At 33.5% G+C, this 22,224-nt stretch overlaps 1 protein-coding gene across 7 annotated transcripts in view; it reads left to right on the forward strand.

Annotated features, from left to right (window-relative positions):
- The window catches only part of FOXP2 (forkhead box P2), a 583,386-nt gene that overhangs the window by 59,525 nt on the left and 501,637 nt on the right, over positions 1–22,224 (forward strand). For 6 of the 7 annotated variants that reach the window (XM_039250276.1, XM_039250275.1, XM_039250281.1 and 3 more), the window contains exon 2: positions 9,318–9,462. The gene's annotated coding sequence lies outside the window, so the exon portion shown is untranslated. Of the gene's footprint in view, positions 1–9,317; positions 9,463–14,907; positions 14,937–22,224 lie in introns of those variants that run through there. The other variant, XM_039250277.1, reaches the window with a different exon arrangement.

The raw sequence follows: 22,224 nt of genomic DNA on the forward strand, positions 1-22,224 counted from the left end.
GAATCAGAAGCAGGCTTCAGGTTCTGAGCTAGCTGTCAGCAAGCCCGAAGTGGGGCTCGAACCCACAAACCGTGAGATCATGACCTGAGTCGAAGTCGGACACTTAACCAACTGAGCCACCCAGGCTCCCCTTTCATTATTTTTAAGATCTAAAAAACACCTTTCATATATAAAATAGTTAAGGAAAACAATTAGGGTAGCAGAAATCTAGTAATATGGTTATTTTGGTTATTATCCCAGCAATTAGAATCATCAATCCTGTGAAAACTTGGTTCTATAGAAGAATACTGTTATTAAAATGTAGTGTCTGGTATGTTATAGTATGTAAGCATGGAGAAAATTGTTCTCAAATGATCAGTTGAACACATTGTTTTTCATGTCAACATTCCTATTTTAGTTACCTTATCTAGAATTGATAGGTAAAATAGCCCTATATATACACATTTTGGGATTTTAACATATGGATGAAGATGAGGAAAGGTCTATTGATCATTTTTAATTCATATTGCCGTTTTGTACACACATGTCTACAGATGGTGGAGTTTTGACTGCCCATCAGAGCACCAATACCTTTGAGACAGCTGTTTCTGATAAACCTCTTTTTACAAGCTTTGGGTCAAGAGTAGTCAAACCTGTTAGAGCACCTGCTTTTGCATATGCAAATCTGTTGTTTTGTCATTTCTTTAAACAAGAAGAGGTAACAGTCTCTGGCGGCTGTAAATAAGTCTGGAACATCGCCTACATGAAATGAAATCCAGCAAAAAGACAACTGTGATTTCTGTTGTGTAGTCATGAGAGGTTGCTACTGTTTGGGGCTTTGTTTCTGGAAGACTGCCCGTAATTCAGAGGGAGGGTAGAGAGGCAGGTTTGTTTGGAGGCAAGAACAGGGAAGGTGTTTGCTGTCATTGACTGTAGGCTAGTTGTGAAGTTTGACATGCCCAGAAGCTACCGACTGCCATGTGGGGCCCCCATGCACTGCATACCTCAGTTTTCATCATCTGGTGAGCCTGCAGCAGGATTTCCAGGCCCCGGAGTCGACAACATGTCTACTTTGGTTTGGAGCTGATTGATCCACGGAACAGAACATGCTTGTGGGATCTTCCCTTGCTATAGAACGACATAAATGATTGAAATGCTTTCTTTAGAAAAAAAAAAAACAAACACAAAACCCAGTATTATTTGTTTATAGACCTTCCTGCTTATGGGGAAAAATCGTCAAATAGTAATGCAAGCAGAGTTTGCTGGAAACTTTCACTAATGTTTGCGAATTATTTTCTTATTCAAATTTGGTATGTTAGAAATGAAGGTTGGAAAACACAACTGGGGGAGGGGAAAGGTGGGTGGAAGAAATTCTTTCCCTACTTACTATATTTAAAACTATATTTCCCTACTTACTATTGACATATATTAAAAATGGCACCTCAAGATTTGCAAAGTGACTGAAGATTTTACTCTTCAGTTTCAGCAAACCATAGTTTGCTGTGGGGAGGAAGTAAAGGGAAATACTAGAATTGATGAACAAATGTTGTGTGCTGTCATTTTAGATTACATTATTGTACTGTTAAGTTGTTCCTAATTTTCATGGTGAAAAATAGTGCAAAATGCATATGACATAGAAAGTTAATGATAAAAATTTGTTAATTTTGTTAATTGTATTAAAGTATGTTTCTTCTGACATGGATTTACAATAAGCAGGAGTAAAAGAATATTATTTTCTAGCTTTGGGGGGAAATTAAAAATTCTTCCCTGACCTTTTAACCTTGTCAAATGATTTCCCTGCTCTTGACACACTGCATTATATTTGCAAAGGTTGGAAGTTAACTCTTCAAGGTACCAGACATCATTTTTATTGGGATATTAATTCTCAGAGGTGCTAATCTCATCAAGATTTGTAGGCATTTTCTTTCATAGGCCATTCTGATTTGTAGCTCTTTCTTTTCACAGCAGTATTAAATACCAAACCTTCTCTGATATGGAAGTTCATTAGAGATATGTCTTTGATGGCAGCCCTTTCCTGGCTTCAGTTTCAAATACCTTGATGTAAAGCTTAAGAAGCCATTGTGTTGTAAGCCCTCCTTGATGTGCCTTATTTAGATCTGCATAGTAAATCAAGGAAAGTAAATAACAAGGCAGCAGATGGAAGCATGGAGATAAGGCCAGTGAACAATTGTATTTGTATTTTGTTATGATGTTGACAGGAGCTAAAATTCACTAATCTAGTTCAACTGATCTGCATTTCAAAGAAATCTCATTTAGCAGCAACTTGAAGGTTTGTAGGATAAAGTTCTTTTATTGCAGCTTTTATTGCATTCTTTGCTAATTTATCTGGTCAAGATTTAGCCTTGCTTACTTAGAGCTGCAAGCATGTTACAAGGAGTCTTAAATACTATGAAAGCATTAATGTCTAGACTATGAACTGAAGGTAATTACATATCCAGCGCTGAATAGGGTACATTTAGAAAATACTGTTGTCCATACTCAATTGTCAGGGCAATATAGATAAGGGGGTCTTCTCCCCCACCTCGCCCCCACTGCTTGTTGTGTGCTGAGATTTTTTTTCCCACTTCATAAAGGAGCTAATATACCATGGGCTACTCAGAAATTATGCATAAAATCAGTAGATCTCCTTTAATTGTGTATCCATTGATGCTAATATTGGTTGTGCCTTTTTGAGAACAGAAGAGTATTAGCTTTGGAAGTGTGATATCCTTATTTGACTCTGTAGTTACAAACATGTATAATATGTACGTGAAATAACATTTAATGTGAAATTTACACTGTTGTCATAAGCATACTCTGTAGACTACAAGTACAAAGAATATTGGTATTTTCTAATTTTGATTCTATTTGTTACTTAGTGGAAATTGTTGTTTTGAAATCTAGTTAGGGAAATTAAAGATTATATGTGGATATTTATATTATTACATTTTGAGTAAATTTGGCTTGCATTGGTTCTGAAAGGAGAGACTACTGGATTAGGATAGTTATACTCAGCTCAAGTCCCATCTGTGCCACTTACACTCTCTGAAATCTTGGATAAATTACTTTCTTCAGTGAATCTCTCCTATAAACTATGGAGGAGTTTATAGGGTAAGCCAGAGGCAAAGGAAGTCTTCCCAATTAGAAGATCCTGGTCATTCATTGATAACTCATTTTATTTCAGGCCTCATTCTTGACCCAAAGTTAATGTAGGTAAGTTCTCTTCCCTAAGATAATTCAGGTGTGAATATTCCATTTTCTGAAATTTGCTCCTAATAAAAGTAGAATTTAGAATGTAATTCTGTACTTTTTCTAACTCTTAACAACTCCTTGGATGACCCCCAATTTGTTCGGTATGCTGGTTTGGATTTTACTTTCCATGAAATGCAGAGGATTATGTTAGTGGTCTTTATAGAGATATTTATTATATCATTTAAAATACATTGCCATATAACATGGTTTTTGCAAAAAATGTATAATTTTGTCTTGAGTTCTAAATTTTATTTTATTTTATTTTTAATGTTTATTTTTGAGACAGAGACAGAGCATGAGCAGGGGAGGGGCAGAGAGAGAGGGATACACAGATTCTGAAGCAGGCACCAGGCTCTGACCTGTCAGCACAGAGCCTGACGTATGGCTCGAACCCATGAACAATGAGATCATGACCTGAGCTGATGTCAGATGCTTAACTGATTGAGCCACCCAGGCACCCCAATGAGTTCTAAATTTTAATATTGATTCAGAACTTCAGAGTAGGTATTTCAAACCAAATATTTTATTTGACTAAGTATAGTTTGTCTAATAGGTTTTCTACAGAATAAGCCAAATAATGACTTGGTAGTTCTCCATGACACATATTTTTGCCAGGCTTTTTTTAAAAATAGAAAATAGTGGTAGTAAAAATTATTTCCAAGAAAGACACAGGTAAATAAGGCATATTCTGTATTTTCAGTAGTTTTTAATTACATGTGAAAAGTCAGATATGTGGATAAATTTAATTACATGGTAGATTAAGTGAATAGTTTTCAACAGGGAGCTGTAGAGAAAATGCTATGTGGGTTGATTACTTCTGGCTAAGAAAATAAGGGAGTGCTTCAAGGAGGCAATGGTAATTGAATTGTGGCTTGAAAGGTATAGTACAATTTGAACAAATAGAATTTGAGAGGTGAGAGACAGTCTAGATGGTGCAAATTGAGACTTTAAAGGCTGATCAAGGCAACCATGAAATGTTTGATTCTATTCTGGAATGTGAGGGAGACTAAGAACAATATATGGGATAGACAGATTGGATGCTAAAATGAAGGGCCTTAGGTTTGGGGCTAACAAGTTTTGATTTATTTGGTAGATATTGAGGAACCATTTCTGTTAAATGACACTAATTGATACACTAGGAAGAAAAGGTGCCAGGGAAATATTTGTATGATTTGAAGTCAAATTTATTGAATTTAGGTTCATGTGTTTTAGTTCTCTCCGTATATCAGTCTAATAGATTATAAAACCATCTTATATATTTGGAAAACCTTGTCAGATATGGTGTAATTCTCCAAATATTAATGGTAAGAGAGGTGTTTAAAGATGTTTAGTGGATGTGAGGGCTGTGAATTTGAAATTGCCATTGGAGAAACAGGAAAAGGACTATCATTGTAGAGGTAGAAGAGATGTTGTTTTTAGAATGTTTTCCAGAGGCATCTTTTGGTATATATTTAAGAAAACTTGAGTGCTCTTGAGTAAAGAGAAGGTTTGAGATACAGTCCTGAAGATATATAGGCCATTATTAATTTGAAGAAGGGTCAAAACCAGAATATTCAAGTGAAGATGTTTAAGAGGCAATAGAGGATAAAAGAGCTGAGTCAGAGAGGATGGAAAATTGCACTCAGAGGCTGTTTTAGATAATGAAATTAAATAGCATGCATTTCTTAACAGGTACATGGATTATATACCAAAAGATTTTTTATTGGTTGGTCACAACACAGACCACGCTTTCCTTAGAAACGATGTTATACATGGCTTTTAGGTCATAGGCTCTAAGCCCTTCAATTTAACCTTGAGGGCAAAAAGGGGTGATCCATGTCCCTTACAGAGCTTGCAAATATTATTTATTAATACTTACCGTTTTTATAAAAAATACGAAACATTAAATCTTAAAATTGAATCTTTCTTTGTCTCTGTCTCTATCTTACACACACACACACACACACTGCACACACACTGCTTTTTCAACCTTTATTAAAAATTTACATTTGGTAAGACTAAGTCTGCATGCCTAGACAACAAACGCAGTGGCAAATATAATCATCTGAGAGGGTTAAAACGCACCTCTTTTGAGACTTTACTGTAGTCCCCTACAACTTTCTTTTTTTTTTTTTTTTACCTCTAACTGCTTCACAGTTTTATCTTGGGGTATTTTATGAAAACATACATTTGGAAAACTGTCAGGTTGGGTGTATTTTGCAAAGATTAATGGTGAGAGAGGTGTTTGAAGATATTTGATGAATGTGAAGATTATGAACTTGACATTGTCTTTGGAGAACCAGGAAAAGGACTATAATTATAGAGGTAGAAGAGACTTTATAGAGACAATGGTATATACTTAAAACTTGAGTGCTCTTTTGTGAGTGGTATTTTGTAATTCTCATAATATACTTGTTTACCATATTACTGTATTATTCTTTGTAGTATTATTTGCCTTGAAACCTAACCACTGCACGCAGTAATTTTTATAAGTGAAATATGCTTGGATTACAAATGAGATACCAGGAATAGATTCTCTATCATTCTAGTAGGTTTGAATTTCCCCCCTTGTCTTCTGTTGTCTGTAAATCCTCTGAAGGATTTCATTCCTTCCTTAACTGTTGGCTGTTTCCTTTGGCTAGAAAGGATATTGTTGGATTTATATTAAAGAAAATAAAAAAGTAAAAACCACTTGGGTTGTGTTGTGGAATGTGGGTTAGAGGGAGTTAAGACTGGAGGAAGGAGATTGTATATTCAGTAGGAACTTTACAACTGCCAGTCAGGAGAGAGGTGTGGACTGGATGTATACATTCAGGTATTGTTTGCAGCAAGGAATGGTTAGTACTGGAAATACAGTGGATGGTTAGGACAAAGGTCTAGAATGAAGTCTTGGGAAAAGTGACACTGAGGAGGTACTCTTAAGAATAGGAGCCAGCAGAGACTGAAAAAAGTTCACAGGGGTAGGAGAGGAATTCAGATAGAGGGGTGTCATGTAAGCCAAAGGGAGAGTTTTAAAAAGGAAGGAGTAGAAAATAAACTGAGTGATAGAAGTTAAACAAATCAAGAATTAAGAATTCACATTTGGATTTGTCAGCTAGGAAGTGATTCTTAAGCTGATTTTAAAATTTTAGCTTCAAGGATGTGAGGATTTAGTAAACCTTTGACCACCTCTGTGAATTTGTTCATGTTAAAAGAATGGAATCTTGTTTACTCTTATCCTAACAAAATATTCTTGTCATGTAACAGCATCGTGGGAAAAAAAAGAAAAGAAAAACAAAAATTTATTGATAAAAAGAAATAATCAAATAAATGAATAATAATTCATGATACTTTCAATGACTATATTAAGTTATCATCTAAACTGGGATACTTTTCAGGAGGAAAGGGATAACTATTAATATTTATGGTAAGGATGAACCTCATTTAACCCCGGCAATCAGGGAGGAATGCTCACCCTGATTATAGTTCACAGTTCACATATATTGAGTGCTAGCTACGTGCCAGACACTGAGATGAGGTCTTTACCAGTTTATCTGATTCAATGACTAAGGGTTTTGGTTGCCAACATTATTAATTCTTTCTTTGTATGTATTGAATTTATTGACAAAAATGCTATACATAATTTTAATGACCTTGTAGAACCTAACTTTTATTAAGAAAATTGGTACCCAGTGTATACCAAAGTATGTCCTAGGGAACAGAAATGGAGATGATTAATATATAGTACTCATTGTTAATAATCTACCAGTGTAGTTGAAGATCTGAGAACAAAATTTTAATGTAATATGGTAAAGTGTCATGATGATAATATAGTTTATGGAGGCTGCAGCTTGTACTTTATACTTTATGTCCTGTATTTCTTAGGGTTAAGTTTATAGTATATTAGAACTTAGTAAGGTAGAGTTTGCTTTCTTTAAAAAAAACCAAAACAAAACAAAAGCCAATGGAAAATATAAAGTATAGCTAATTATATGTAGAAATAGGGTTTTCTCTACCATGGAAAGTATATTCTGCGTGTGTGCACACGTGTGTATAAGTGTGTGTCTGTTTCTGTGTCTGTGAGAGAGAGAGAGAGATTAGTTCTATATCACAAAGGGATACATTTCCATATCTATAATGTAATTTTAGCCACACTCAAGCTATATTCTCTGAAGGGTCTGGCATATTTCTCTGACACATCTGGTAGATATGTATGGCATTAATTAGCATAGGTATTGCTATAAATGACATGTCAGTCCAGGACAACAAAAAGTATTTGTTACTGATGTCAATCATTCATCCTTTGTCAGTTCAAAAGGCTTCCCTAAAGGAATGCACATTGATCTTCACTGATCCAAAATACAGCAAAACCATTTCTGTGTTCTAGAAACAGAAGTGGAACTACCTATGTTTGAAAAGCCATATGGAGACATTCATACAGAAAGTGCATGTTTATAAATTTTAGTAGTAAGGCTGTTAAATTAGGGCAAGATTAATTGAATCTTTTGAAAAGAAAACAGCAGTTTTCTGTAATCCTAAAATCTAATCTCAAACGAATTTGTTTCCTCAAAGCTTTCATTTTTAGTAGCTTAATTGGTATTTTGTTTCATCTTGACATAAATTTGATGTATGCCAGGTATATATCGCTTACAATGGTTGAAAACAAAGGTGACCACATAAGTATCAATTTGTGACTAAGACTGATAGCTTAAAGAAGTACTCCTCTCTTGAGGGTGTAATGCTGAGCAAAATAAGAAGGACAAATATCATATATGTTTGCACATATAGGAGGATTAGGAGGAACTTAATGGAGGACCATGGGGGAGAAGAAGGGGCGAAATGGTGGGGGAAAGGGGGAGAGGCAAACCATGAGAGACTCTTGAATGCTGAGAAACAAACTGAGGACTGATGGATGGGGGATGGGGATGGGCATGGAGAGGGGCACTTGTGGGGATGAGCATTGGAAAAAGAAGTACTCCTCTGCCTCCATATCTCTGGTTTTTGTATCTGGCTATTTTGATATAGATATTAATTGATTTTGTTTATTTACCATAATGCCATTTTAGTTATCTTTTTGTAATAGTAATCACAAGTGTAATACTGTTATGTATCCAAGGAAAAACTGGCTTTAAGTGGTACGTTTCCCCTAAACATCTATATTTTATTTCCAGTTTTTCTCCAAAAGCTCCCCTACATTCTAATTATTATTTAATTGAAAGCAATATGAATGATTTTAAGAGAGTGTGATCTAGGGTATGGCACAAGTTGAAGACATTTATCTTAATATTTCATTTTAATGAGGCAGAAAATATCCATTATTAGAAAACTATAATTTGATAAAATTTGTAGACTACAATTAATTCCCTTAAAATTATGAATGTTCATACCACCATGGAGCAGATAATCATACATCACATTTCTGTGTCCTTGTAAAGGTAGTATGTGTTGCATTTTTACATCTTATATGTTTGCTAGAGAACTAACATGATTCAGGATTTAGGATATACCCATGTTATATACTTTAATTTGACCAACAGGCTTTGTTTGAATAGCAGTTCCTAACCTTTGTACCATCTTAAAAATTTTTACTCCAGATCTCTTACTCTGCCTACAGACCCTCTGCTATCTGTTTCTGGTCTGTCTTATGCTCTTAAAATCATCTTTTTTTATTATTCCATTAGATTTTTTAAAAATGGATTTTCCTTACACTTTTCTAATCATCCTGTAATTCTTTAGCTCTAAGACATTAAAATGAATGAGTAAAAATATTTGATACCTAATCGTCTCTGCCAGTCCATTCAAACTCATGGATTTGCAAAATTATGTTAAAGTCTTTTAAAAATACATTTGAGTAGGCTTTTGTAGTCATTTGGATTTTGAATATTAATTTTCTCTTGCTATGCTGCTTAGCCATAAAAATGAAAAAGAAGATAGATGTGGGTTTCTTTTAGTGGTGTTAATTTAAAGTACTTGATTTATTTATTATAATATTCAACAATGGCAATTCCTATTTTCTCTGTTCACATCAGATCCAACAGAAAATAATGAGAAGCCCCCACCCACCAGCACAGTAAGAAAAAGTTTGATGCGTTTTGTAATAATTGATTAAAAGTATAATTTCCCCCTAGATCAAACAAATAATAGAAGTCTGTTGAAGCTTTGTCCTGACCTATTCTGGAAGTAGAAGAATACCCTGGAGAAAGAAGCATTGTAAGCACAAAGAATAAGACTCCTCAATCCTGGGAGAGAGAATTAAAGTCTAACCCTCCAAATGTAAGTCATCTGTACTCTGTATTTTCCGTCCCTCAGTTGTTGTGGCTATTCAGGTATTAGTAGAAAAATATGTGATGCAAATATTTGGATGTATTTTCTGTACAAAATATAGAGGCATTTTGGTTGTTAACCTTAAATTTCTATTTTCTAAATAGTAACATAAGGTGAGGCTTTGCAATAATAATATTTAATGCAAAATGGATTATTTTTAATTTTATCTTCTGGCAAACGATTGTTAAGAATTTTGTGAGTATTCTGATGAAAAGAAGGTAACTTCCTTTGATTTAATATCTGCAATTGTGCCATCATAATCCCTTTTTGTGCTAAACTTTAGTTCTTTCTTTTTCTTTTTTATTTCTTTATATCTGAGAATAAGACTATCTTAATATATCTATTTAAATCCACCTTCCAGTAAGAGAGACAGTAAGTCCTTTTTCTTCACTTTGCATAGTGAAACTGAATTGGAATGAATTTGTATCCATAATCCACTATAAAAATATATAAATTTTGTCAGCTCAGTGTACTGGAAGGACTGATTCCTATCTTGTTAGGAAGAACTTAAAAGATGTGTGTTCATGATTAAATAGAAAGAATTCAGTTGCCGTTTAGAAATTGGTAGAAAGAATGATTAAAGAAAATGCTTGTTTTAGGAAAATTATTTGGGAAGAAATTTCTTGTCAATTGTCACTTTTATCTGAAAAGTTACTTACTGCATTGCCCTTGTGATAAGACACTTGATACGTGATATAAGGCTTACTGCCAGAAATTTGACTTTAGCTTAACAGTTGATAACCCTTTTCATTCTTCAGTGAAAGAACTCAGTGGAAGAGGATTGTTTTGATTTTAAAAAGTCTGAATCATGGAAATTATGTCAAAAATTGAAACATGAATTTTTACAGGTTTTAAATGTGATATTCTTATTGACATAGCATCTGACAAAGTTGTCAAAGTAGTATGCAGTAAGAAATCTTCATAGTTTCTCAGTTCACATTTAATCTTGATAGAACATTTGATAGAGCCTCAAAATACTGTGGCCATTTCCAACACTCTATAATTATGAATTAAGATTTTTGAATTTAGCAGAAACTATGTATATAAAAAATATTTTTGTAGTTTTGGTCTTAGATATTTAGTTCTAAAGTTTTTTGTCATTTAACTGGATAGAGATGCCTTGGGAAACACTACAAACATTATTATCCCTTTCACTGATGTGAAACCCATCGTTCCTCATGTAAAATTTTAATATTTGCTATTGAAAAATATAACAGAAGTTTTAAAAAGGTACTTAGACAAAGGTTTGACATTGATGAAGGATTGGAAAATATTATTGTTTACAGAAAACTTTTACTGATCTTCTCTACATCAATGAAAATAGATTAAGCATAGCAACAATAACATGCTCGTATCGCATAAACGTAATGTTGAGTGAAAAAAACCTAGACACAAAAAGAATAATGGAGTTATTATCTCTTTTATATGAAGTTCCAAAACTAGACTACAGTGTTTAAGGATGCAAGAAGTGATTACAACGAAATTAAAAATAATAGTTAAATTCTAGGTGGTAAACACTGAGGTAGAGTTTCTAGAAGCTTCTGATATGTCAGCAACATTCTATTTATTCACTAGGTTGGTGGTTGCATGGGTATTTATGCTATGCAAAGCCATTAATGAAAACTAAGTGCATCTTTGCTAAGATCAGGTGTAAGACAAGGGTGTCCTTATCACTCCTATTCACTATTATACTGGAAATCCTTAGCTAAGGTAATAAGATAGGAAATAAAAGGCATATATGTTGGAAAGGAAGAAATACAACTGTCTGTTTGCAAATACCATGATTATCTGTATAGTACATCTCAAAGAAATCAACAAAACAGAACCTTCTGTAAATAATAAATGATAACAAGTTTGCAGAAAACAAGATTAATATACAAGTCAGTTCCTTTTCTGTGTACCAGCAATGAATAACTGGAATTTGAAATGAAATATACAGTACCATTGGGGCACCTGGGTGGCTTAGTTGGTTGAGCATCTGATGCTTGATTTTGGCTTATGTCATGATCTTGTGGTTCATGAAATCAAGCCTCACATGGGACTCTGCACTCACAGTGTAGAGCCTGCTTGGGATTCTCTCTCTCTCTCTCTCTCTCCCTCCCCCCCCTTTCTTTCTCTGCCCCTCCTCGTCTCTTTCTCAAAATAAATAAATAAAACTAAAAAAAAATAAATAAAAATACAGTACCATTATATTAGCACCAAAAAATTCCTGAAACACAGGTACAAATCTATGCATATAATATAAAATAAAATATTACACATGTATAATATAAAACATATATTTAAAAATATATAATATAAAATTTATATATATAAATATTAGGAAAACTATAAAATTCTGATGAAAGATAAGAAAATTGAAGATCTACATGACATTCCATGCCTCTGCAGAAACAAATGCAATATAATTATAATGTCATGTCTTCTTTCCTTGATCTACGTATTCAACACAATCATGATAAAATCCCAACAGATTATTTTGTGAATATTAATAAACTGATTCTTAAGTTTATTTGGAAAACAAACAACACCAAATAAACAGTATTATACTGAAGAAGAACAAAGTCAGAGGACTGACACTCCCTGACTTCAAGACTTTGTAAAATGCCACAGTAATTTGGCACCTGGGTGGCTCAGTCATTTGAGCGCCTGACATCAGCTCAGGTCATGATCTTGCAGTCATGAGTTTGAGCCCCACGTCAGACTCTGTGCTGACACCTCACAGCCTGGAGTCTGCTTCAGACTCTGTGCTTCTGTCTCTCTCTACCCCTCCCCTTCTCATGTTCTACCTCTCTTAAGAAATTAAATAAACATAAAAAATAAAAAAAATAAAAATAAAAAGAACTTTAAACAGATCTAATGAAAAAAATATATGCACATGGTAAATAAGCAAATGAAAAGATGCTCAGTATTTATTTCATTATGGAATTAGAATTCTAACAATGAGATACCACTATATACCTATTAGAATGACTAAAAGCTGAAACACTAACATACCAAATGCTGTCGAGAATGTAGAGCAAGAAGGACTTTTCATTCATCATTCGTGGGAATGAAAAGTCATACAACCACTTTGGGAAGCAGTTTGGCAGTTTATTATGAAGTTACACATACATACAATACAATACTTCCCATGCAGTCTAGCTACTGCACTACCTGGTAATTACCCAAATGAGTTGAAACTTATCTCCACATGAAAATTTATACAAGAATGTTTATAGAAGCTTTATTCATAATTGCCCAAACTTGGGAGCAAGCAAGGTGTTCTTCAGTAGGTGAACGGATAAACAATCTGTGATACGTACATACAATGGACTATTCATTGATCAAGAGAAATGACCTATAAGCCACAAAAAGATATGGAGGAAATTTAATGTCAATGAATGAAGGTATCTGAAAAGGCTATAAGCTGTATGATTCCAACTCTCTGACATTCTGAAAAAGGTGAAACTATGGAGACCTTAAAAAGATCAGTGGTTGCCAGGGTTGGGCAGAGGGATTGATGAATTAGTGGATTTTTATCATTTTTAATTTTTAATTTTTGAATAGGTGGGCTTTTAGAGTAGTCAAACTCCTCGATATCATAATATAATGATGGATACATGACATTATGAATGTGTCAAAACCCATAGAACTGTATAAAACTAACGGTGAACCCTAACATAAGCTCTGTACTTTAGTTAATAAGTGTTATGAGTTCATTAGTTGTAGAAAATGTAATACACTAATGTAAGATGTTAATAATAGTAGAGACTTTATGTATTTTGGAGATGGGGAAGAGAATGTATATGGGTACTTTATATTTTCTTCTTACTTTCTCTGTGAATATAAAACTACCCTAAAAAAATATTTTAGATAATTTTTTGCACATCTAATATAATTTTAAAAAATAAAAAGTCTTAATGATTTGGTTAATTAGAATTCTGAGAAAAAGATAATTTTAAATTTGATCTTTTTGAGTATTCAAAGTTAAAAAGATATAATTTAAAATCAGTATTTTGTGATCTCACAAAACAGTGTGTTTCATTTAGGAAAAAGTACTGTCCATAAAGGAAGACTTCTACACTTGAATGTATTTAGTAACTTTTTATGAGCATTTATTTACCTAGCATAAATGTGTCTTTATTTTAAGATAGACATTTTAGTTTTGCTTTTAAAAATAAATACATTTTTGGGTAATATAACCCAAATTCATTCTGTAATAATGAAACATTTTTCTTTATTGAGTTGTTCTTTCCTTAAATTTTAATACAATTTGTGCAGGGGTCCACCATTCTGAGAAATACTTTTTTACTTAAGTGGAACTTTAATTTGTTAATTTTAACATTAGTATGTTTTAAAAAAATGAAAAAGACAGATGCTTTTTGTATCCCATCTTTGAATACAAATTTTCAAATATAGATTCAGTTTTAAAAGTACCAGATATGGACTTTTTCCTAATCCCCTTTAAAATTTTCTCTTCTTTTTTCTTTCTTCCCCTCCCTCTTTCCTTTCTCTTTTCTCTCCCAGTGTATTGTTTTGTTTAATTTTCTAAGGAGTAAGTATAATCTTATTTAACTGGTTGACATTAACAGAAACCAGGAATTTATTATTCATAAAAATGAAATAGAAAAATTAATCCCCCTTTTCTTCAGATTCTGGATATAGCTAGGCTCAACACAAATGTCTAGGGAGAATGCATCTGTTGCTATTGGATTTTTTTTGTTTCTCTGAAAACTTGGCATTTGTAATATATCTATGATTTTGATTTGTCTTGGCCAAAACCCAGATTACCAAGGAATTACATTTTGAACATATTCAACTAAGAATTATCTTTGTAGCAACTTTTCTCTTGCCATATTGAAATTTTGGGAATAAAATCAGATTTTGTTTCAGAAATCAGCTATGTTTCTTCCTGGTGCCAGAATGATTTTTTTTTATGTTAAAGAGACACAAAGCAATACTTAAAATCTGAAACTTATTTTAAGCATATCATGTAGGAAATAGTCCCATATTTGCATTTGACATACCTGGGGTCAAATGTTTGCTCTGCCGTGTGTTTATTTATATTGATCTTGGGTTAAGTTTGGCATGTGAGAAAGTAATAGTAATAATAATAATAATAATAATAGTAATAACAATAATTTCCTTTTAGAGTTAGATGAAGATTAAATCTCCAAGCACAAAACTATCTGACACACAGCAGGTACTTAATTAAAGGCAGTGGTATATCTCTTGCTAATTTTCTGTATATGTAGAAGTGTGTGTGTATAAATGAATGTGTATGTATATTTGTATGTATTTATGTGTTTATATACATATATGTATATTTATCTCTGTGTTTCTCTTTCTCTTTTTGTCTCTCTATATCCATCTATAGATCTCTATCTCTGTTTCTGTCTCTCTTACAGCAATGTGCAGTATAGAGCCATTTATTCCACTTGGTAAGTTCTGAAGTAGAGAATTCTTCTGGAAAGGATATATTCTGGAATTTAGAAAATAATGAATTCTATCACCACATGGAAATATTTAAAAGCTTATTATTTCTTTGAGCTCTAGTATTTTCATAATTTTATATTTAATCTACTTGGAATGTGTATAAACTTTTAAAAGATCTAAGAATATTTTTCATTTATAAATTCCTGCAGACAACAAAATTCTTTTTTAATTCTCATTCAATGTGTAATTTAGAGAATTATCTATTAATTAGTACATGTTGATTGAGTTCAAAAAGATGTGCATTGGTCAGTTTGAGAAGATGTTTGGGAATATGGAAAACAAAATAACTTATTAAATGTCTGAAAAGAGACATATCAACTATAACAAGATAAAAAATACAAGATTGAAATTGAATCTATCTGAAAAATTGACATTTGTATGATTTCATTTTCACTAAATAGCAAGGCACTAGTTTATTGGGAGCAGGTTTATACAACTGTGTCCATAACTGATTTGAATCTTTGCAGCATAGAAATTTAACAAAATAAAGTATAATACTCCATGTTCTCTTCTAATAGTGTAGACTTCTTAAGTAAAAGCAGCTGTTAAAATCTTAAAGAAGTGGCCCATGTGTCTTGCTTGAATATCTCACCTGAATTTGTGTCTTGTGACTTCTGAAATACTACCTTAAATCTTAACTAATTGGTTGCTCTCAGATACTTCAAGAAGGATTGTAACAAAGGAAAGAATGCTTAAAGACAGAGGATCAAATCCATCAGGCTAAGTATTTATTAGCAAAGCCTAACCTATTGGTTTGAAGTGACTTTTACTAAAAAATAAGTAGTTAAAACGTATTTTTCCTACACCTCTTCATATTTTAAAGGCAGGATAGTGACGATAAAACTTATTAAACCCACAGTGGATGATGGCCAATCTGTTTGAAAGACCAGTTAGTTACACATTGAATCCACCTCCAAGTTAGTGATGCAAAATTATATCCGGGACAAGGGACTCAGTATTCCTGGGATGAATAACATATTTTAGTGGTTATATTGATGGCTTAGTTTTGCAGAGCTGACGGTTCTGTCCGTGTAACCGCTATTACTTAAGTGCCCCATTTTGATGATAGCCCTGTGGAACAATGGAAGGAAGTAACAACATGGTCTCGAGTCAGGTATCAAAGAGTATCTTGAAGGTGTATGTTTTCCACAGATAGGCTCTGAAGGTCATTTCTGCTGAACTCTCTCAAATGTTTGGTGATTTTATTATTGAACAATTTAAAAGGCCTGACTTTTCCTTTGACACATAAGGGTATACCGTTATTTTCCTTCTATATGTGGACCATATTTTAGGTTTTTCCAAAAGGTATTATGTGTATTAAAACCTAAAACCTTTACCTAAAGTAAGCACCCGTCTGCCATCTCATATTCACTTAAGCTAAATGAAAATATTTGTTAATCTGTTGATCTGGGCAAATTTGTTAGGAATGTTTCTCATTAAAAAATATTTTAAATATTCTGTTTACTTCAGAATCCAAAGGGATAGCTTTCTTTAAGATTTTTATTTTAAAATATTGTAAGCATTCAGAAAATAACATAATAATTGGGCACTCAGACACTCAAATTTGACTTATGTTAATATTTTGTTATATTTCATCAGACTTCACTCTCTTTTTAAGAAATATAATGCCACAAATATAGAAAAAGCTGTGTGCTTTCATTCTGCCCCCTTTTCTCTCTCTTTCTCTCTTTACTACACTGAAGTTGGTGTTTATCTATGTATCTTACACTTTGTTTTTTGTGACTTTAAGATTAATGGAAGTGGCATCATATCAAATCTGCCCTTGTGAAAAAATTTTACTTGCAAAATAATACAGGGAATTTATCCATGTTGATACACACAGGTCTAATTTTTTTAGTTTTTTTTTTTTTAGAGTAAGCTGATTAAATACATATGTAATATATATTACATTCACGATTTTTGTAGTTGTATGATGAAAACTGCAAAAGTCATAAATTACATCTTGATGAATTTTCACAGAATGAATGCATCTGTGTACCTAGTTCCTAGTGTAAGAAGTAGCATATTACCAGTACTGTAAGAGCTCCTATCCTTTTTCCTCCTTTTTGTTACTATCTTTCGCCATTTTCCACCAGGGAAACCATATCCTGGCGTCTCACAAAATAGATTAGTTTTCTCTGTTTTCAAACTCTATATAAATGGAATCATTTAGCATATGATCTTTTGTGTCTGGCTTTTGTTTTTATTTATGTTTTTATTAAAAAAAATTTTAATGTTCAATTTTGAGAGAGAGAGAGATAGAAAGAGAGAGGAAGTACGAGCCAGGTAGGGGCAGAGAACGAGGGAGACAGAATCTGAAACAGGTTCCAGACTCTGAGCTGTCAGCACAGAGCCCGACACTGGGCTCAAACCCACAAACCGTGAGATCATGACCTGAGCCCAAGTCAGACATTTAGCTGACTGAACCACCCAGGCGCCCCTTGCTTTTGTTTTTAACATTAGGTTTACGAGCTTTCTCTATGTTATTGTGTCTAAGGGTCTATCCTGAAAGCTATCTAGTATTCCAATACATGAATATACCATTGTTTGTTTATTTCCATTTTATTTTGGGACATCTAGGTTGTTTTCTTGTTTTTAACTATTAGACGTGATACTACTCTGAAGATTTCTGTACATGCCCTTTACATACTGTGTGCATCTATATAGCTAAGAGTAGAATTTTGATAGATATCTGCATCATCATATCAATTTAGTATGTGTATCCTAGGTTATCTGTATCATAGTGTCAACATTAGTGGACGCCGCAAGCGATCTTCTAAAGTGCTTGTCACAGTTTACCTTCTGACCATTGTTGTATGAGATTTCGAGTTGTTCCGTATCTTGCCAATATTGAGATTCTGTTTTTTCATCTTTGCCATTTTGGGAGATAATAATTAATTAGCTTGTAACTGCTTTATAACATTCCATGATTTGAATAAAGCATACTAATTTTAAAATCTCTTCCTCGGTAGATGAGCAATTTGGTTGTTTTTCTTTTTTTACTATTTCAAACAATACCATAACAAATACATCTCTATATTTCTTATTAGGTATAAATTTGAGAGTTCTGCTAAGGTTATAACTTGAAGTAGAATGAGTTTTAGAATACCACATATTTATTTCTTCAATAAACTACTGTATTTCTCTCTAAAAGGGTTATACTATGAAGTGATAATTTTTGTTTTATTGTAAGTCACACTCATCAAGTACAAAGTATAAATGCTGCTTATTTAAGAGGCATTATATAAAATTTAGTATCCTAGGATTTAGGGAAAATTAGTGGGGAAGGTATGAAGCATGCTGCACAGCACCTGGCATGTGGGTTAAATAAAGCTTCCATCATGATTGTTTTCACTGTTAAATTACTCATGCTTATGTTCCTATAAAATGCTCATTCTAAGGTCCATGCAATTCATGTGAATTTTCCCAGCCATTCACTTAAAGATAGCTTCCTTCAATCTTTGAAATTTCTTTCTTTACTAGAGTTCTCTTATTCCTGCATAATGGAGTCATTGCATCTATTTGGTCTTGATATTTGATTACCCAGTGGCATGTATACTGATAGTTTGGAAAGTTTATATAATTTGAAAAATTTCTATCATTTGATTAATAGAGTTATACATTTGTGAAATTCTTACTGAAGATTTGATTCTAAGCAAAATGGTGGTGTGGATCCCGAATTTGCTTTATTGGTCCCATTGAGATTATTGAAATTAGCATGTATTCCTATAGTTTTTAGTAGATCATACTGATATTTATTTTTTCTATTAGATGTAAGAGCAGCAGAGAGAGTCAGTATTGGTAGAATGACCAAAGCAAGACCTTTAATTTAGATTTTTTAATTTGATACTAGCAGTGAGGTAGGTAAATATTAGTTTCAAAGAAAGGAATCTAATTAGTTTATTTGTTGCCATTAATCTTTTTTTATAATTTTCATCTCTCATTGCCATTTTTCCCATTATCTTTAATTAGTCTCAATCTAGTCAACCCCTGGTTTCTCTCTTCAAATGAAAAGTGCAATTTTGCTCTACAGAATCCTTCTTTCAATTAATTTGTCTTAAATAATTTTTTAATGTTTATTTATTTTTGAGAGAGACAGAGACAGAGTGTGACCTGGGGAAGGAGCAGAGAGAGAAGGAGACACTGAAACAGACTCCAGGTTCTGAGCTGTCAGCACAGGGCCCGACACAGGGCTATCAGCACAGGGACTCGAATTCATGAACTGTGAGATCATAACACAGTTATGTGAGCCAAAGTTGGCTGCTTAACTGACTGAGCCACCCAGCGCCCCCAGAATCTTTCTATCACTGTCCCTCCATCTTGTTCATCTTGTTCATCATGGACATCAATACTGTTTCATTAACAGATGTGTTTCGAATTAATGAACCAAACTTTAACTCAAAAATTCTATGTTTGGTTTTCAGAATAAATTGTACAGGTAATTTTTAATTGAAACTCAATTATTATCAGCTTCTTGATTTTTCAAAATCTTTTGTACTTAACTCGTAATTTGCAGGCTTGTGCAAAAGCCAGTTTGGGTTTTGTTGTGCAGTTTAAAATAATATTTCTGTTGCATTCCTGTTCTTATGAATATTTTCTTATTATTAAGTGATTTGAATTTGAGTTTATCAGTTGTTATCTTAAATCTAGTTATATTTGAATTTAGGTCTGCATAGATCATGAATTGAGGTGGTTAAAGAAATATAATTTCTGAGTAGTTTCATTGTAAAGTTGAATGCTCATGTATATGCTTTTTAAATGTAAATACCTAAAAAGAGTAATTTTTGTTTTCCAGTAGATTTTAAGAATCAGTGTCTAAGGTATTATCCTATTTCCCACTCTCTTTATTTCCATTCAGTTTTACATTAACTCGTGTAATGCATTCTTTATCCCGGTGTCCCCAGTGCCCAGAGTGGTGCTGGTGTATAGTCTACTTTTAATAAATATTTGGTGAATCAATTGATTTTGCATTTTTGAGAGATATAAAGACAGAGAGAGAATGCACATGCGGGTGAGGGGCAGAAGAAAGGGAGAGAGAATCTTAAGTAGGCTTCATGCGCAGAGTAGAGCCAGACTCAGGGGCTCAATCTCACTACCATTTGATCACGACATAAGCCAAAATCAAGAATTGGATGCTTCACCGAGGGAGCCACCCAAGTGCCCCAAATGAATTAATTTTTATTTCTCATAAAAGGACATTGTCTCTTTACCTTGCGCTACAAGGTAAATGTTAGCCTTTTACCTTGTGGTGCAATTCTTTGGAAGCCCTTGTTGAAATGAATATGAATTACAACAGCTGAGCAGTTAACATCCTTTAAAACTGTGCTTGAAGAAAATGATCTTTGTTAAGTGAGCCCAAAATAGTTCCTTTGAGTGGGGGGAAAAAAAAGAAAGCAAATCAAAAACTATGGTGTATTACACTGGGTTCTTTTTTAGATTAAAAAAAAAAAAAACTAGAAATATAACATTGCTGGTTTAAGTCCACTCTGAGGGAGACAGGGATGATGCCATCAGTTTTGAAACTTTTCTGGGGTGTAAGTTCTGTGTGACTTCTCTTCAACATTTTTTTTTGACTCCTGGATCAGTTTCTTGTTCTGCGAGATGGGGATTAAATGGCTGAATAAAGTACTAATTGATTCGTTGACCAGCTTTCATTGAGGATCTGTGCTAGACTATGTAGTATATACAAAGGTGTGTCAGGCATGTCTTAGTGTGTTCCACCTCTTCTCCTGTGATATTTGTCATGGGTTCATAAATTTTTATTGTATCGTCATTATGTTAGTAATTATGTTAGGAATGGATAAAATTGTATGTTTGCACCAGTAGGCTTCACTAGAAGTCCTTCAGTGAGATTATTGCTAAATCTATAGACAGTTTTAATCATTTACCGTCCTTGAAATATTTCACACTACTGACTGCTTCCTCCTTGTACCATCTCACATTCTCATGTCATGTTGTTTCACTTATTCCTCTTACTAAGATTCCTTTGTGAGTCCTCTCTTTACTGACCTCTTAAAGTTAGGTCTTTTCCTGTGTTCTACCTTTATCTTCTCACTCTGTATGTACATTATTCTAGATGATCTCACTTATTTCCAAAGCTTTGAGTGCAGTGTTGGGACTCCCATTTTTGTATTTCTAACTAATAATTTTCCTCTGAGTTTGAGATCTGGATTTGCAAGGGTCTCCTTGACATCTCTACTTAAATGTCACATAGGAATCCATCTAAAATTAAGCTTATTGTCAGCTTCTGTATCATCGATTAAAAATATGCTTCTCTGAGGATATCTTTTGTCTTAGTGAATAGCACTAAGTTTTCCTGTGTCAGAAAGATTGGATCTCCAATACTGGGTCACCTGGACATCTCCCTTCTCATCCTCATTCTCTCAGGCCCGTTGGGATTGAAGAACCTCTAAATTTGATCACAAGTGTACTTCTTTCTCCACATGCCCCTGATAGTACCCTAATCTAAAGCTTTTATTTCAACAACTGCCATGACTATTTTTTATGCCCTTGATTCCCCTCTGACTCACTGGGTAGCAAGACTTAACTTTTAAAATAAAGAGTTGGTGATTTTTATTTTCGTATTAAAATCTTAAATTTTACCCCTTGAACTTAGGGTAAAATGGAAACTTTTTTCAATGTGGTCTATAAGTCCTTGCAAGAATTGGACCATGCCTGCCCTTTTGGCCTCATCTGTCTGTAGTCAGCATATTTCTGACTCTTATTTCACTTACCCTGGCCTAATTTTATTAATTGATAGCTTCAAGGTTTTTCTTTTTTTTTTGCGCCTTGTGGCTTTTGTGCATGTTGTTCCTTCTGTAGGACTTGATAATGGATGCATGGGGTAAGAGATCAGGGTGATCCTAAGATTTCAAACTTGGTAATTCTGTTTCCTTTCTTTACAGACTTTATCCCAGTAAATTAGTGTATGTATATATATATATGAAATCAAGCATCAAAGTAGAAGATGCATAAAGCCCTCTCTTAGCCTAATCTTCTCGACCTTAACTATTTCAAAACTTCTCTGTGTGTCCTGATTCCCAAAGATACCTTGCATTCCATGTTTCTTTGCATGTTCTCTTCTCTTTTGAAAGTGCTTCATTGCTTATGTGCTAGATGACCTCCTACTGCCCTTTAACACCCAGGTCAAACCCAGCTCCTTGGAGGAGATGAGCCTTCAAAGTTGATGGCAGCTTCCTTTATGTCACCTATGTGTTGTTTGCAGCTATACTG

The sequence above is a fragment of the Hyaena hyaena genome, unplaced genomic scaffold (genome assembly GCF_003009895.1).
Source record: "Hyaena hyaena isolate Hyena2069 unplaced genomic scaffold, ASM300989v1 scaffold_365, whole genome shotgun sequence".
In the NCBI taxonomy this organism is placed as follows: Eukaryota; Metazoa; Chordata; class Mammalia; order Carnivora; family Hyaenidae; genus Hyaena; species Hyaena hyaena.